This window comes from Calliphora vicina, chromosome 1, assembly GCF_958450345.1.
Source record: "Calliphora vicina chromosome 1, idCalVici1.1, whole genome shotgun sequence".
Taxonomy (NCBI): domain Eukaryota; kingdom Metazoa; phylum Arthropoda; class Insecta; order Diptera; family Calliphoridae; genus Calliphora; species Calliphora vicina.
This window is the reverse complement of record NC_088780.1, coordinates 145,611,524-145,631,472: the sequence shown is the minus strand read 5'-3', so window position 1 is coordinate 145,631,472 and position 19,949 is coordinate 145,611,524. Positions and strand designations below refer to the sequence as shown.

At 29.9% G+C, this 19,949-nt stretch overlaps 1 protein-coding gene across 1 annotated transcript in view; it reads right to left on the bottom strand.

Annotated features, from left to right (window-relative positions):
* LOC135953281 (ETS-like protein pointed) overlaps nucleotides 1–6,463 on the bottom strand; it is a 103,493-nt gene extending 97,030 nt beyond the window's left edge. Inside the window, exon 1 of the mRNA XM_065503104.1 lies at nucleotides 6,059–6,463. The gene's annotated coding sequence lies outside the window, so the exon portion shown is untranslated. The remainder of the gene's footprint in view (nucleotides 1–6,058) is intronic.
* Nucleotides 6,464–19,949: the final 13,486 nt, after the last annotated feature.

Genomic DNA, 19,949 nt, shown 5'->3' with positions numbered 1-19,949 from the left:
CGAAGTACATGAGTGTTGTATTCCATTTTCGGTCGGATATAGATGGTGTAAAAAGTAAGGAAATCAGATGAAGTGAAGTCTTTCCGAGATGTCCGTTTATTACAGTGGACATCGCACTGAATTCTCATACATAGAACATCAAGAGCTTCTGTTTCATTAATAATTACACACATATCGTCCACACCAGCCAAAAATGTTGAAGATTGTTATAAAACTCAACAAGAGCTTTCAAAATCAAAACGTTTGCGAGCAGCAGGATTCATCCAAAAGCAGGGAAAATGGGTACCATACGAATTGAAGCCGAGAGACCTTGGATGACGATTTTGCATGTCCAAAATGATGGTTGAACGCTATAAAAGAGAATCATTTTAACTTAAAGCGTAAGAGATCGCATGTGAAGCTCGAACAACCAGCCGAATCGAAACCAAAGCCAAATATCCATGGAGCTAAGGTAATTCTCTGTATTTGGTGGGAGCAAAAGGATCATATCTGTTATGAGTTGCTGAAATCTGGCCAGACAATCACAGTCAACCTGTACCGAACGCAATTGATTAGTTTGAAGCGAGCTTTGGTCGAAAAACGCTCAGAATATGCGGCCAGACATGACACGGTAATATTCCATCATGACAACGCTCGGCCACATGTTGCAATACCAGTTAAAAATAATTTAGAATGAAGTGGTTGGGAAGTTTTGGCTCACCCGCCTTATTGCCCAGACCTTGCCCGTCCGACTACTATTTGTTTTGATCGATGAGGAATGCTCTATCTGGGATACGCTTCATTTTGGAACAGAGTATCCGATATTGGTTTGATTCGTTCTTGGTCTCAAAAGATGAGCAGTTCTTTTGGCTTGGAATCTATATGTTGCCAGAAATATGGGAAAAAGTTCAAAACTAACAATGGCCAATACTTCGAAATAATTTAAATATTAGAAATAAATAGCAAATTGTAAATTTTGTAAATCTGACCTCAAGCTTAATAAATTAGAACTAAAATCAATAACTAAGGTATAATAGATTATGCTAAAAAATTATAAATAATATAAATCTGTACAAGAAATGCAACAAAATTGGGTTTATTTTTAATTCTAACTTACTATTTATAACAAATTCTAGACCAAAAAATGTTTTTTGAAAATAGCTTGATCAATACGGGTTTCAGATTTTTTTGTTGATCCTAGGATTTGTTCCCAAAATGCCGATTTTTATATAGGTCCTTTGGTAGCTAATTTTATACAAAAAAAACTGCCAAAATCACCTAATCTGGCAACTATAATCCCACAAGGAATCACAGAGAAAAACTTGCGAGTGTAGTAGTTCACATGCACACAATAACAAAGAAGGAGCTACTTTTTGAGTAAGAGAAATATAAAAAGAGAGTATAGAGTGTGAAACAGGTAGTTTTGTTTGTTGTGGTTATACAATTCATTGTCGATTGAAATTGATATTCATCCCTATAGAATTTTCAATACAAATATTTTAAAATCAAACAATAACTGTAAATTTTGTATTAATGAAATGCGTTGTAAATAAAACATTAAAACGGCAAATTTGTTTACAGACCAAAAAGGTCAAAAATCTATAGATTTTATTTTATTTCTGGTTTGTTTTGAAATTTCAACAAATGTTTATGCATAGCAATTCAGATCGTGTGATGTAGCATATCCATTATATGGAAATAACTTAGTAAGAGTGCAATATTTGGATGTGTCAAAAAAAATGTTTAGTCTCGGATTCCCGACATATTGATGTATTAATTACATCTGTATGTTATTTGGGGCTTCGGAAAGATGGCTATATCGAATCCTATCTATAATGATCCAGAATATATACATTTTATGGGGTCGCAAATGAAAAATGTGGAAATTACAAACGGAATAAAGGGTATAAAAAGGGACGTAGTGGTCTTACAAGAACAGAATAGGTTATACAATTAGAAAAGTTATTTGTTCTAGAGAAATATAGGATAAATACAAAGTTGGTTTTTTATCATTTGAATACTATTTATATATGATTTCTTAAACAATTTTAGATATGTTTGCTACTTTTAAGAGCTTTGTAAAGCCCTCAGATAGTAGAAATTGGACATAGATATTAATAAAACTCATCGTGCCAAATTCACATCAGTGAGCATTTCTCCCTGGAAGTCATATACGATATTTATATTAAATAAATTGATAAACAATAGACAATTGAACACTTGTTGTTCTCCTTTTAGATAATAATTACATATCAAAATATTAATAACTCTACAGATAACTAACGACAAGATCTCTTGTTTTACTTGGAAGAACATAAAATTTAACCAATGCAAATTAAACCTCGGTTTATAATTAGTTCTACATTAAAACCAGTTGCTAAACAATAAATTTTGTAATGTTACACAGACAACATTCATCCTACATTGCATCAAACTGCTCCTTAATAAAATTAGATAAAATATCAAGTTAAAAAAAAAGAAAAAAAACTTTTTCTCACACCATTAGAAAGGTGATCTTAACAATCTTATAATAAAAATCTCTTCTTTTAGAAAATAAAAATAAAGAAAACATTAAAATTTGTTTGAACCAACCAATGTTATTTTATACTGGTAATAATCAAAGAAGCCAAACCCAAGTTTTAATAGGCCTAATATTATGAAAACAAATCAGATGTTATTAAGATAAAATAATTAATTATAGCTGGAAATTAGTTAAAGTTTAAAAACTTATCTTGATTAAACTAAAGGAAGAAAAACTAGTAGTACTTTGAAACAAAACACAAAAAAAAAAAAACATCCAGCATTTTTAACACATAGCTTACAAACAAGTATTTAACAAATTTGACGATGATGATGAGTGGTGGCACAATCAAGTGGCAGTAGTCAAAAAGACAGACGGGCAGACATACACATACATTGTCCGTCCGCCCGTCCGTCCTCCATCTGTTGCTACTATAAAAAAGGTTAAACATTTTTATACCACAAACTATATAATTAAAATCAAAGCATAAAACGTCGTAGATCACAAAAACTACATACACAACATAGACCAGAGGCACTTAAATCCATATAAAACCAAAAAAAATCTATGATCATTCATAAAAAAACTGGATTTTTTATGAATTAAAAACAAAATTGTTTTTCTACGATTTTTTTCTTTGAAGATTTGAAATGATGAGTTTTTTTTTAAAAACCTTAAATTTTGATTTTGTTTACAAAGAACTACTAACAGAGCAATAAAGTCGACAAAATCTCTTTAAGAGGTGTCTGCGAGATTCACTCTTGTAATAAATAGAAAATTTGAAAAATATGAATACACTATTTCTTCTCTTTATGGGCTGTAATTTAATGAAGATTATTATGTTTTTTTCTTTGAGGATTATGATAATTATTGTTATTTTAATACAGAGGTTCGCAAAAATAAATCCTCTCACCAATACACTTACTCTCACCAACACATTCAATTCTTTATTTTATTCAGTGCACCTACAAACACACAAATACAAAAACTGAAAAAATAAAGAAAAAGTCATACACCAGTGCTCATGCGTATTCCTAGTTGTCTCGTTGAGTGGACAACGACTACTAAAATGTAAGAGCATAAGAATACGTGTAATTTTATTTTCCACAATTGTGGTATGGGCTGCGCCAAGGCGAATTTATACAAGGTGGTGGTAGTTCTACAAAAACAACAAATGGTCTTAACAAATGTCAAAAAACAGAAATTAAAAATTAAACAAATATGTATTAAAACTAAATATAGTGTAGATAATTGAATAGTGAGGGCTTTACTTATTTATGCAAAATATAAATATTTTGTTAATTAGCTTAGAATATGTAGATATTGAAGTATAAAAACAAGCTTTGACAGGAGTTAGAACCAAACAAGCGAAAAAAGAGTAATCAGCTGATTGACTGACTCCACCTTGTATAAATTCGCCTTGGGCTGCGCATTACTGTTTTAATATGTACATGATATTACGTGTTACAACAAAAACCTTACGAGATTCTCTCTTTTGTTTTGGATACGGTGATCGCACGCACTTTTCATATAAAAACTCTTGTTAATTTTACAAATATGTAACAAATAAAACAATAGTAGTACTAGAATTTTATAGAAGCTGTGGTCGAATTTTGGATGCTTTTCACCAAGGCAAACGTATTTAGTTCAATACTCAATCTAGTTGGATATATGCTGCTGTCGAATTATATTATCGTTTGTGTATGATCATAATATCAATAGTGTATAGCATTTTAAAATACAATAATATTACCTTGTTAATCATATTATGTTTCTGTGATCATATTGTAATAGTAGCACAACCATGCTTATGTCCAACTACATTACGATTTCACCTCAACCATAACATGGTTATCTAAAAACAATGGTAGTCATATTATGGTTGTAGCAAATCATGTCATGATTCCAGTTTAAAAGCTTATAGATGACATGATCATATTATGGAGTATTTGTGTTGATTATAAATATAAAAATATTTTTTCATAGTTTTCATATTGTTACATAAAATGTGTTTAAACACAAATTCATTTCCGACAAACATAGCCTAGTTTTCCTGCATCCAGTTTATTGTATCTTGTTGACATTCTTAAATTTATTGTAATTTTTTTTAAATTTTCATTTGTTTATTTCGATATATTTTATGAGATCTGCTTCGCCAAAAAAAAATTCAACTTATGCCAGCTTGAAAATACTCGTAACTACCGTTCTTTGGTAAAATATCCTTAGAAATTTCATTAAATATTTGAAATTTTACTTTTAAATGTTTTTATTTAAAGCCCCCGCCGACATTTTTATTGGTCTCTGACCACCTATTTTCTTCGAAAAGAATTGAATGCGGAAAGAATTTTTGGCGACATAAATGGTTAAATCTAACCCGCTAGTTATGTTCACCATAATCAATCCCGAGGCTTTCAAGACCACCAGGATGTCAGCTTGGATGAGGTTGCATTTGTCGAGAAGTCAATCAGCCCAATTATGAATAAAAAATTCCACGGGAGTTTTTTTCCCATTGTATTTGAATAGGAAAAATGCGAAAAAAAAACTCCCGGGTAATTTTTATTCATAATTGAGCTTTATATGTTATCAGAGCTTCTATGAAGACACCCTTCGGATCCAAGCCAGTTGTCCCTTTCTGGGAGTACTGTTTGGGATGTACTTCCGAAATCAAATATAGAGACCCTGATCTCCAAGGTTCGCGGAAGAATACCGTCGTTTCCATGGCTGCCGATTTCGTACAAAATCACCGCATTGCCTTAAAACCAAAGGCGGTTCTGCCCTAAATGCAGACTCATAGACGAATGGAGTTATATCTAAAGCCCCTAAGATGACTTTTAATGGTCCTAGTCATACCTCAGAAGCTTCATATAGCTATCCAATCTCACAGCCCCCAATTTACCATACTAAGTTCTTACTTATGGAATTCCTGCAGGCGTAGTAGGAGTTCCTGGGCGTTCCTTTCCAAGACAATTTACTATCCAGGAAAATGACCAAAAATTTGAAAATTATTTTCCTTTCGTATAATATCGATAACGACATTCTAGTGGTAACATGTAATTGCAGTTATAATAATTTCAAAATAAATAATTGAAAATGTGCTAAATCCAAAAAAGAGGTAACGAAATAAGGAATAAACTAGTTTGAAATACCGTTAACGAAACAACTGCAATTACCGTTATCCGTAATAATAAAATAACGCAACTACTAAAGTAACATTCTATAAATATTTTTAAATTATAAAAATTAACATTTATTTTTTTCAAAAAGCATTTCTTAGCATTTTTGCTCACTAAACTGTTCCTGAATTTGCAATGGACAGGCTTTATAGTGATATATTACTTAAAATTATGAAAAGGAGACAAAAGGTATTTTTTTCTAATTTAAATTCAGCCGACATACAAACTATTTTATTTTAATATTAGGTTTTCAAACATAACCATGAAACAAAAAAAACACTCTAAAAACAAGTGGTAATTAAATCTTAAAAGATTTTTAGAAAACCAGAAACCAAAAAGCCAAAATATGAAAGAAAAAAAAATTGAGAAAGAAGGTTTTGTTTACCTGCGTTTTTAAAACATTGGCCGGCCGATTTAGTAGAAACACTGTTTAAAAAACAACTACGTACGGCAATGCTGTGAACTGAGGAGTGAAGCCTGAGTTTTGTTGTTATTGTTGTTTTGTTTTTGTTTAACTTGTATTTTGTTTGTTGCCGCAAAAGAAAACTCAAAAATATGAATTTTTCCTTGTTTTGGTTTATAACACTCAGAATTTGTTATTATTGTTGTTGTTGGCGTTTGATTTTAAAAAAAATCAACAACAACTAAAATACACTGCACTCAACATAAATAAAAACTGCGTGGTAGTATGATTTTTTTTCTTCTTTCTGTTTTTTGTTATTTTAAATGAAAATTTTATTTATTTTGATCTTTACTTTTTCTTATATTTTTTTATTGTTAAACATTTATTCAAAAATAACAGATTTTATTGTAGGCAGCAGAATTTGATTAGAAAATGAAATGAAAAATAAATTTATGAATTTAATTCAATAAATTTTATTTAAGGCACTTTTAAATGGTTGACACACAATTTTTACATTATTAATTTTATTGCACTTTTGTTTAATTTAATATAATGGCTTAAAAAAACTAATATTTCAATTTTTATTTTTGCATTTATTTCTTATTTTTCATTAATTTCATTAACACAATTTGTTTGTTATAAATCACTTGAGAATTTCTTTTTTATTTTGTTAATATTTTGAAAATCTATTTTTGTAATAGAAAATAATATAATTGCGATATTTTCATATGTATATTTCACACGTTTATTTTTCCACGATTTCAAGTGTTTTATTTATTTGTTGCTTTATTTTTTGTATAAAATGTTGTGTTTTCTTTTACGTTTTCCCAAGAAATTGCACTCGTTAGAATTATTTTTTATACATATACAAAATCATTTGGTTTTGCAAATTTTATTTTTTCTATTTTTGTTTTATTTCAAATATTGTTTCAGAACAATATGTTGCTTTTTTTAATTTGTTTTTCAAAATATTTCTATATTTTTTAGCGCCTTTAAAAATCCTCACATTTAACTTTGTGAGAGTTTCATTATCAACTGATTTTATTACACTCTCATAGTTCAGAAACGAACCTCATAAAAGCAAATCATTAAAAATTTAGGTAAGAGTATTTAGTTCTCTTAGTTTAGCTGCTAAATTCCCATACACTCTCTTGCTCATTCTCTCAATTAGTAGATGTGATGGAAACAGAGTTGCCATTAGCTGTTTAGCTCTTATGGCACAAATGTTGTTGTGAATTTTTATTATTTTAGAAACTCCATATCGGATTGATCCCAAAATAAATAGTTAATGTAGAATATTATTATTTCTGCTATAGTATTACACAAAGGAGGAAAATTACTTAAAAATGTATGAATTCTGCCGAAAATAATGCATCTAATGTTTCAGATCTTTATAATTTTAAAAGAATTGGAATTTTGTAAAGTTTTTTATTTAAAATTAGGTTAAACGTTTTAAATGAAACTGAAATCTGGAAGAAGCAGCAATAAATATTATTAGAAATGGAGAGTTTTCTTAAACCTTTGGCGATTTTACTAATTAGGTTAAACGTTTTAAATGAAACTGAAATCTGGAAGAAGCAGCAATAAATATTATTAGAAATGGAGTTTTCTTAAACCTTTGGCGATTTTCCTAACTAAACTAAATATTTAAGATAATGCTATACTCAAATTAACTAACAATTTTATTTCTTTAGTATAATTGAGTTTTTTCCTTTAATTAGTTTCTTCTGAAAAAATGCGATAAATTTATTAACTTGATCCAATTAGACCAAAGCGGCAACGCTGATCCAAATATAATTTAAGCTGCAGTGATGGGAGAACATTTGTAAAACGTTCAAAGGGAAAGAAACTGGACCCCAAGATAATATGACTGGATCGGATACATATCCATTTTAAAGAATGTTATGTTTCAATACGCTGAGGAAAAAAATGTTCCTATTGTGGAAATTACAGCACAACAATTTTCCCAAATACAACTCTTGAGTTGTAATTGATGTAAGTATTTTATTGGCCTACCCAATAGACAGATCTAATATGAGAAATTGTTATCGCAAAGTACTGACTCAAAATTTTAAAACGAAGGGAACTTTATCAGAACTATTTTCATGGAGTCAATTGATTCTTTAATTGGTTCAATGCATCGTTTCAGTAATAAAAAACAGCGATATCCAACAAAATACTGAGTCACTAAACGGGCCAGACAATTTTTGTAAAATGAAACCTAAGTGTCCAAGTTTTCCATAATAATGAATACTTTTTAGAATTGAATTATGTTCTGATTTTGTTATTTTTAATACATAGTATATGTAAATAAAAGAATATGTTAATAAAATACTTAAAATTTTAAAATTTCTTAAGATTTGTTTGGATTGTGAGATATTTATTGAAAATATTCGATTGCATTGTCAACCACTGTATGTAATTTCTTATCACTTATATGTACATTTGTTTTTTTTTTTCTAGAACATTGTGAAGCTCCCCCATATCCTTAAGGATTCAGATTATTTACTTTGATTATGTTGCGGATACTCTTACACTAGTGTAAGTATTAGGGTATTCAGGGTTAATCGGTTAACCGATTAATTTTGGTCGGTTAACTGTTCGAATAATTTAAAATTGATGATTTTCAAATAACAAATAAACCGATTAATTTGTGGCGATTAACCGATTAACTGGAAATTTCTTTTTTTTTTGCACTTTATATAGAAATATAGTTTTAAACACACACATTTTATTTTTTAACTCGTTAACATTCTCTTCTAACAATAGTCTTTTGGAAGGGAAGGGAATGTATAGTACGAAAACTAAAACTAAATGACGTCATGGTAATAGACGATATTGAAGACATTACTGAAAAGAGTCTTTTATCAGAACTTAACGAAACTATTAAAGTATTCAAAATCTAAAAAAATCCAAAAAGCACTTCAATGGTATGATGTAGGATTTTATATGCTTAAAAAAAGAACTGAAAAATTGGATATTCTTTAACATGCCTTACTTTCGATTTCTCCAACATCATCAGTTTTTTTCAAGTAAAGTTTTATTAATACTAAAAAAATATCGTTTAAAAGGAAAGCATTTAAAGAATATTATTTTTTTAAAAGATTATTTCAGAATATCTTCCAATTTAAAATATAATGTATAGCAGAAACGCAATCTACGGAAAATTCTAAGAAAGTTTCCTCAAGAAACCATAGGTCTAAAATCAAATCCTATAATGCGCAAGATCGCCTTTTATCCAGTAAAACGCCTTTTATCAAATAAAAAATAAATACTGAAATATCATTGGTTAAAAGACGAAATGCTATGGTTTATTGGGGAAAATTTCTTAGAATTTTCCGTAGAATGCGATTCTGCTATATGATTTTTGGTGAAAAAAAATCGTCCAACATAATTTTAAATCAATAAATGTCTCACCAAATTACGCCACTACATGACTGCAATTTTCTCACATTTAAATATAATACAAATCACGCCGGTTTTCTTATTGGATTATTTTATCCCAACGACTAAAAAACCGTTATATTGAATTTACACACACTTTGGCAACACTATTTTTTTTTATTTATTTTTGTGAATTTTCTGCTTCTTATTTTCTTTTATCTCTTTTTGTTTTGTGTGAAAGAATTGTTCTTGTATTCGATATTTTTTAATGGCTAATATTTGTATTTATTTTTTTTTTTGCTGATAACACCATGAAAAGTGAGAGTGTAATTTTTGCAATAAAAAATTAAAAGTAAATAAGAAAACAAAAGAAAAACAGCAATAAAATGTTCTTTATCTCAGAATTTTGTATATAATTTAATTTATAAACACTTATTAGAAAAACAATTGAACACAAAATGTTTTCGTTAATTTAGTTCTAATTACCGACCGGCTTTTATTTTATTATTAGTAGAATTTAATGTTAATAAACTATTGTTTTATTTTCTGTCATCCTCGATTTATACTTGCTCACACTTAATAAACTACTAATAAGTTTATTGAAATAATAATTTATATTTCTATATATTTCACATACTAACTAAAGTACCATTAAAAAAATCATCGAAAATTAAGAGAAAAATTTAACTTTTTCTCTTCGGAAAACAATTTTTAAAACATTTCCCAGCAAACATGGCAATATGAATTTACTAATTAAAAGGTTAGATATCGATTAGAAAGTGTTGAAAAGTAATGCCAATTTGCATAATTTCGGTCTGAACTAATTACACTAGTTTAAAAGGTTTTTGATCATAATGTGAAACGTATATGAGTTTGTTATTTAGGCCGTGTAACTTTAACAAAAATATTGAAAAGAATCCTGGAAATACATATTTATTAAGAAAGAAAATTTTAAAAATAACATTGAAATTGGAACAAAATATAAAAATATCCAGTGTTATTTACCCCCTGTCTATACTTGACAAATATTCAACATAACAATAAATGACATTTGTTGTCAAGACAAAGTTGTCTAAGCAAAAGCACTAACAATTTTATCATAACGAAGCAATAATACTAATAAATGGGGACTATACCTGATAATTTTTTATCTAGAGTCTAGATTCTAGAGTCTAGATTCTAGACAAACATTTTGAAGTTTATCATGATAAAAATTTATCAGGTATAACCAGGGAGTTATGTTTTTATAAATATTTGTTTTAATAGTCGCCCTCACGACACTCCAACTATAGTCTCCCAGAATATGCTGATCCCAAAAACACCGATAATTCCGTTGAAAGAAAAGTGGTAATAAATCTGTTTATTCTAAACTACTGGTCCGTTTGCTAAATGATGTACAAGCAAATCGTACAGGAGGACAGAAGCTTTAAGGAAATTAAAATTGTGACTACCCTATTGAAATATAGGGTGTTAAAGTTGACGAGTTTTTTCGCCGTTTCAACACACCAGAGACCAAATAGCAATCAAAGCAGTGGGTTTCGAGAGTGAATCGGTCATCAATAAACTATTTTAATGACCTGGACAAATTTTAATTTTAGGAAGGAAATGCACCTCATGATTGACGCTTTTTAGGACATTGAGGGAACTTGAAATAATATTAAAATTGAGGCAATTAGGAAATCGTTGGAGGCATTGAGAATTATACATAGAGATACAACAAAATACATAGACTATCATGTGTTTTGTTGTTGCAAGAGTTAGGTTTTTGACAACAGACTTAGGGTTTTGACAATTACGTCTCGTCTCTATGTTACCCTATGGTTGGTGGTACTAGGGATCCAGGGTTTCCTTGGATAGTTTTTTTTTATCATCACAAAGGGAGTTTTATTGCCCCTACTTTGGCATCTGGCGTTCAAATTCATTCTGATGACTTTTGTGGAAGAGATTCTGCGGAGATTCTCCTACTATCAGTGTGCTCTGGGGAGTGAACCCGGCAAAACCAGAATATATAGCAAGTTATCTTGGGAAAGGATCACATAGGATAGACTCAAAAGGGGACTAAATCTCTACTATGCTTGAAGGAACTCCATAGAGAAGAATTGGGTCTTACGACTGAATATGGTAAACTGGATTTACACATCGGTGGTGAACTTGAAGGCATTAAATGATCTAAATAGCCATGTAGTTGTAGCCTAGTTAGGTACTGTAGGAAAGCCCTGCGAACTCCAATTTGTCTATAAACTTTTTGGGTTGTACCGGTTATATGTGACCAATGTATGTACATATATCAAATAGACCGACTGTCTATTTTTCAACAGACCACTCACATATACGGGTAAAGTGTGAGTTCAACACAAGTCTAGAAATTATTTTTTGACATGTACATATTTGTTACTAACACATATTTAGAGTTAGGCACTATTTTACTAACATATACATATGTATGTATATAGAGTTATGTACTGCTATCAAAGATTCGGACTACTTGTTATATTTTTTTATTAGGTTTTATAACATATTTTAATTAGCATGAGATTTTCGCTACGAAAATATTGTTAAAAAGTAAAAATAAAAGTTAGACAAATTTTATATTTTTTTTACATAAATCCAAAAATGTTGTTATTATGTAATTATAAAAACCGGTTAAATCGGTATAAAAAACAGGCTAGTCGAATAATTCGAAAATATAAGATATTCGAAACAGAAAAAACTTGGTTTGGGAACTGATCTCATAGCTAACAAAAATATTTTCCAACTTTTTACTTTTTTTTAAACATTGACTTTATACAATGATTAATTATACAAATGCACATTCTTGCAAATTAGTGCAATTTCCCATAACACTACACTATTTATTTTAATTCTATTAATTGTTATAGATCCACAATAGCCTAACTACTTCCTTTCGAATCTCTAATGTCATTGAAACAAATCCCATGTTGACAATATTCTTTGGAAATAATTCAAATCATTTTTTGCATTTATGACTTCTAAACACTTTGCAAATAAAATTCGGAATGCCTAATTAATGATCTTGCAAAAAAGAAACAACAGTGGCCAAGTAGTAATACAAAGTGTATATTATGAATAGTGAAGATTATAAAAATTAAAAAAAAAGAGGGACATAATACAATGTCATTCAAAAGGAACACAAAGGCTGGCTGGTGAAATAGCAACAAATCACAAGATAGAAAAAAATGTGATTCGAAGACACAAAAACAAACAGAAACTACCACCACCACCAGCTAAGCAATAAAGCATGACAAAGAACAGTACAAATAAGAAAAAATTATAATAATAATAAAACAACAACAAAAAACAGCAACATTATCAGAAAAACTAAAAAATACAACACGTGCAACAAATGTGTTTTAAATTCACAGTCTATAATCATCGTCATCATTATCATTATTATCTGTATGTAAATGCAAACTGTCAAATGACTACTACCAAGCCTGAATCTATAAATAGGCTAAAATGACATGTTTGATCAAATGGCAAAATAGTTGCAAAAAAAACAAAAGAATTAAAAAGTGCAGAAACACTTGTCCACTTTGAATGTTTAATAATAAAAAGTGCTCAATATGTATATAAGTTTTCAATGTCCTTAAGATACTTAAAATACTCACTCAAATACATTGAGTTGGTTTTTAAATCTGACAACTCCAATATAACAAGTGATAAGTATAACACAACAGTTCTCAAATGGGGGTCCAGAGTTAACCTGTAAAAAATTTTCGATCAAAATTTTTAAGATTTAAAAAATAAAATAAATCGGAAATTAGTTCCAACGGATCTAATATAATATTATTTGAAAGTTCATTGAAAGATCGAACCGCATGAAAGAAATTCTGTATAAATGAAATAAATATCTCGTAAAATTTGAGTATGATGAAAGTTTATTGCTATAGGTATAAACTATAGGTCAAACGTGAAAGACATTTTCGAGCTCAGATATTTAATAATAAAGAACACTAAAATCTATTTTTTCCGATTTTTATATGAACAATATAAAATCACTCATAAATCGCTTATAAGAGGTCCTAGAGGAAAGAGCGCAATAATCTGTGATCACTCATATTTCCCACCAAATATCGATTTTTGTATGAAAAATGTAAAATCACTCATAGATCGCTTATAAGAGGTCCTAGAGGAAGAAGCACAATAATCTGTGATCACTCGTATTTCCCACCACATATCGATTTTTATATGAAAAATCTAAAATCACTCATAGATCGCTTATAAGAGGTCTAGAGGAAAAAGCACAATAATCTGTGATCACTCATATTTCCCACCAAATATCGATTTTTATATGAAAAATCTAAAATCACTCATAGATTCCTAATGTGAGGACCTAGAGGACAATAATCTGTGATCACTCGTATTTCCCACCACATATCGATTTTTATATGAAAAATCTAAAATCACTGGAAATCACAGTAACCTGTGATCACTCATATTTCCCACCAAATATCGATTTTTATATAAAAATCTAAAATCACTAATAGTTCGCTTATAAGAGATCCTAGAGCATATAGGACAATAATCTGTGATCACTCATATTTCCCACCAAATATCGATTTTTGTATGAAAAATTTAAAATCACTCATAGATCGCTTATAAGAGGTCCTAGAGGAAGAAGCACAATAATCTGTGATCACTCGTATTTCCCACCACATATCGATTATTATATGAAAAATCTAAAATCACTCATAGTTCGCTTATAAGAGGTGCTAGAGCATATAGGACTATAATCTGTAATCACTCATATTTCCACCAAATATCAATTTTTATATGAAAAATCTAAAATCACTCATAGTTCGCTTATAAGAGGTCCTAGAGGAAAAAGCACAATAATCTGTGATCACTCATATTTCCCACCAAATATCGATTTTTATATGAAAAATCTAAAATCACTGGAAATCACAGTAACCTGTGATCACTCATATTTCCCACCAAATATCGATTTTTATATAAAAATCTAAAATCACTAATAGTTCGCTTATAAGAGATCCTAGAGCATATAGGACAATAATCTGTGATCACTCATATTTCCCACCAAATATCGATTTTTGTATGAAAAATTTAAAATCACTCATAGATCGCTTATAAGAGGTCCTAGAGGAAGAAGCACAATAATCTGTGATCACTCGTATTTCCCACCACATATCGATTTTTATATGAAAAATCTAAAATCACTCATAGTTCGCTTATAAGAGGTGCTAGAGCATATAGGACTATAATCTGTAATCACTCATATTTCCACCAAATATCAATTTTTATATGAAAAATCTAAAATCACTCATAGTTCGCTTATAAGAGGTCCTAGAGGAAAAAGCACAATAATCTGTGATCACTCATATTTCCCACCAAATATCGATTTTTGTATGAAAAATCTAAAATCACTCATAGATCGCTCATAAGAGGTCCAAGAGGAAAAAGCACAATAATCTGTGATCACTCGTATTTCCCACCAAATATCGATTTTTATATGAAAAATCTAAAATCACTCATAGATCGCTTATAAGAGGTCCTAGAGGAAAAAGCACAATAATCTGTGATCACTCATATTTCCCACCAAATATCGATTTTTATATGAAAAATCTAAAATCACTCATAGTTCGCTTATAAGAGGTCCTAGAGGAAAAAGCACAATAATCTGTGATCACTCATATTTCCCACCAAATATCGATTTTTGTATGAAAAATCTAAAATCACTAATAGATTCCTAATGTAAGGACCTAGAGGATATAGGACAATAATCTGTGATCACTCATATTTCCCACCAAATATCGATTTTTATATGAAAAATCTAAAATCACTCATAGATCGCTTATAAGAGGTCCTAGAGGAAAAAGTACAATAATCTGTGATCACTCCTCATATTTCCTACCAAATATCGATTTTTATATGAAAAATCTAAAATCACTCATAGATCGCTTATAAGAGGTCCTAGAGGAAAAAGCACAATAATCTGTGATCACTCATATTCAACCAAATATCGATTTGTGATCACTCATAGTTCGCTTATAAGAGGTCCTAGAGCATATAGGACTATAATCTGTAATCACTCATATTTCCCACCAAATATCGATTTTTATATGAAAAATCTAAAACCACTCATAGTTCGCTTATAAGAGGTCCTAGAGGAAAAAGCACAATAATCTGTGATCACTCATATTTCCCACCAAATATCGATTTTTATATGAAAAATCTAAAATCACTCATAGATCGCTTATAAGAGGTCCTAGATCATATAGGAAAATACTCTGTGATCACTCATATTTCCCACCAAATATCGATTTTTATATGAAAAATCTAAAATCACTCATAGTTCGCTTATAAGAGGTCCTAGAGGAAAAAGCACAATAATCTGTGATCACTCATATTTCCTACCAAATATTGATTTTTATATGAAAAATCTAAAATCACTCATAGTTCGCTTATAAGAGGTCCTAAAGCATATATGACTATATTCTGTGATCATTCATATTTCCCACCAAATATCGATTTTTATATGAAAAATCTAAAATCACTCATAGATTCCTAATGTGAGGACCTAGAGGATATAGGACAATAATCTGTGATCACTCATATTTCCCACCAAATATCGATTTTTGTATGAAAAATCTAAAATCACTCATAGATCGCTTATAAGAGGTCCTAGAGCATATAGGACAATAATCTGTGATCACTCATACTTCCCACCAAATATCGATTTTTATATGAAAAATCTAAAATCACTTATAGTTCGCTTATAAGAGTTCCTAGAACATATAGGACAATAATCTGAGATCACTCATATTTCCACTAAATATCGATTTTTATATGAAAAATCTAAAATCACTCATAGATTCCTAATGTGAGGACCTAGAGGATATAGGACAATAATCTGAGATCACTCATATTTCCCACCAAATATCGATTTTTATATGAAAAATCTAAAATCACTCTTAGATCGCTTATAAGAGGTCCTAGAGGAAAAAGCTCAATAATCTGTGATCACTCATATTTCCTACCAAATATCGATTTTTATATGAAAAATCTAAAATCACTCATAGATCGCTTATAAGAGGTCCTAGAGGAAAAAGCACAATAATCTGTGATCACTCATATTTCCCACCAAATATCGATTTTTATATGAAAAATCTAAAATCACTCATAGATCACTTATAAGAGTTCCTAGAGCATATAGGACAATAATCTGTGATCACTCATATTTCCACTAAATATCGATTTTTATATGGAAAATCTAAAATCACTCATAGATTCCTAATGTGAGGACCTAGAGGATATAGGACAATAATCTGTGATCACTCGTATTTCCCACCAAATATCGATTTTTATATGAAAAATCTAAAATCACTCATAGATCGCTTATAAGAGGTCCTAGAGGAAAAAGCACAATAATCTGTGATCACTCATATTTCCCACCAAATATCGATTTTTATATGAAAAATCTAAAATCACTCATAGTTCGCTTATAAGAGGTCCTAGAGGAAAAAGCACAATAATCTGTGATCACTCATATTTCCCACCAAATATCGATTTTTATATGAAAAATCTAAAATCACTCATAGATCACTTATAAGAGTTCCTAGAGCATATAGGACAATAATCTGTGATCACTCATATTTCCACTAAATATCGATTTTTATATGGAAAATCTAAAATCACTCATAGATTCCTAATGTGAGGACCTAGAGGATATAGGACAATAATCTGTGATCACTCGTATTTCCCACCAAATATCGATTTTTATATGAAAAATCTAAAATCACTCATAGATCGCTTATAAGAGGTCCTAGAGGAAAAAGCACAATAATCTGTGATCACTCATATTTCCCACCAAATATCGATTTTTGTATGAAAAATCTAAAATCACTAATAGATTCCTAATGTAAGGACCTAGAGGATATAGGACAATAATCTGTGATCACTCATATTTCCCACCAAATATCGATTTTTATATGAAAAATCTAAAATCACTCATAGATCGCTTATAAGAGGTCCTAGAGGAAAAAGTACAATAATCTGTGATCACTCCTCATATTTCCTACCAAATATCGATTTTTATATGAAAAATCTAAAATCACTCATAGATCGCTTATAAGAGGTCCTAGAGGAAAAAGCACAATAATCTGTGATCACTCATATTCAACCAAATATCGATTTGTGATCACTCATAGTTCGCTTATAAGAGGTCCTAGAGCATATAGGACTATAATCTGTAATCACTCATATTTCCCACCAAATATCGATTTTTATATGAAAAATCTAAAACCACTCATAGTTCGCTTATAAGAGGTCCTAGAGGAAAAAGCACAATAATCTGTGATCACTCGTATTTCCCACCAAATATCGATTTTTATATGAAAAATCTAAAATCACTCATAGATCGCTTATAAGAGGTCCTAGATCATATAGGACAATACTCTGTGATCACTCATATTTCCCACCAAATATCGATTTTTATATGAAAAATCTAAAATCACTCATAGTTCGCTTATAAGAGGTCCTAGAGGAAAAAGCACAATAATCTGTGATCACTCATATTTCCTACCAAATATTGATTTTTATATGAAAAATCTAAAATCACTCATAGTTCGCTTATAAGAGGTCCTAAAGCATATATGACTATATTCTGTGATCATTCATATTTCCCACCAAATATCGATTTTTATATGAAAAATCTAAAATCACTCATAGATCGCTTATAAGAGGTCCTAGAGCATATAGGACAATAATCTGTGATCACTCATACTTCCCACCAAATATCGATTTTTATATGAAAAATCTAAAATCACTTATAGTTCGCTTATAAGAGTTCCTAGAACATATAGGACAATAATCTGAGATCACTCATATTTCCACTAAATATCGATTTTTATATGAAAAATCTAAAATCACTCATAGATTCCTAATGTGAGGACCTAGAGGATATAGGACAATAATCTGAGATCACTCATATTTCCCACCAAATATCGATTTTTATATGAAAAATCTAAAATCACTCTTAGATCGCTTATAAGAGGTCCTAGAGGAAAAAGCTCAATAATCTGTGATCACTCATATTTCCTACCAAATATCGATTTTTATATGAAAAATCTAAAATCACTCATAGATCGCTTATAAGAGGTCCTAGAGGAAAAAGCACAATAATCTGTGATCACTCATATTTCCCACCAAATATCGATTTTTATATGAAAAATCTAAAATCACTCATAGATCACTTATAAGAGTTCCTAGAGCATATAGGACAATAATCTGTGATCACTCATATTTCCACTAAATATCGATTTTTATATGGAAAATCTAAAATCACTCATAGATTCCTAATGTGAGGACCTAGAGGATATAGGACAATAATCTGTGATCACTCGTATTTCCCACCAAATATCGATTTTTATATGAAAAATCTAAAATCACTCATAGATCGCTTATAAGAGGCCATAGAGGAAAAAGCACAATAATCTGTGATCACTCGTATTTCCCACCAAATATCGATTATTATATGAAAAATCTAAAATCACTCATAGATCGCTTATAAGAGGTCCTAGAGGAAAAAGCACAATAATCTGTGATCACTCATATTTCCCACCAAATATCGATTTCTATATGAAAAATCTAAAATCACTCATAGATCGCTTATAAGAGGTCCTAAAGCATATAGGACAATAATCTGTAATCACTTATATTTCCACTAAATATCGATTTTTATATGAAAAATCTGAAATCACTCATAGATTCCGAATGTGAGGACCTAGAGTATATAGAAAATAATCTGTGATCAAATATCGATTTTTATATGAAAAATCTAAAATCGCTCATAGATCGCTTATAAGTGGTCCTAGAGGAAAAAGCACAATAATCTGTGATCACTCATATTTCCCACCAAATATCGATTTTTATATGAAAAATCTAAAATCACTCATAGTTCGCTTATAAGATGTCCTAAAGCATATATGACTATAATCTGTGATCACTCATATTTCCCACCAAATATCGATTTTTATATGAAAAATCTAAAATCACTCATAGATCGCTTATAAGAGGCCCTAGAGGAAAAAGCACAATAATCTGTGATCATTTATATATCCCACCAAATATCGATTTTTGTATGAAAAATCTAAAATCACTCATAGATCGCTTATAAGAGGTCCTAGAGCATATAGGACAATAATCTGTGATCACTCATATTTCCCACCAAATATCGATTTTTATATGAAAAATCTAAAATCACTCATAGATCGCTTATAAGAGGCCCTAGAGGAAAAAGCACAATAATCTGTGATCACTCATATTTCCCACCAAATATCGATTTTTATATGAAAAATCTAAAATCACTCATAGATCGCTTATAAGAGGTCCAAAAGCATATAGGACAATAATCTGTAATCACTTATAATCCACGACAATCCATTGGCGGTGGATATTTTAATTACTACAAATTTGATGAAATCACTTATCAATTAATACAAAAATCGCA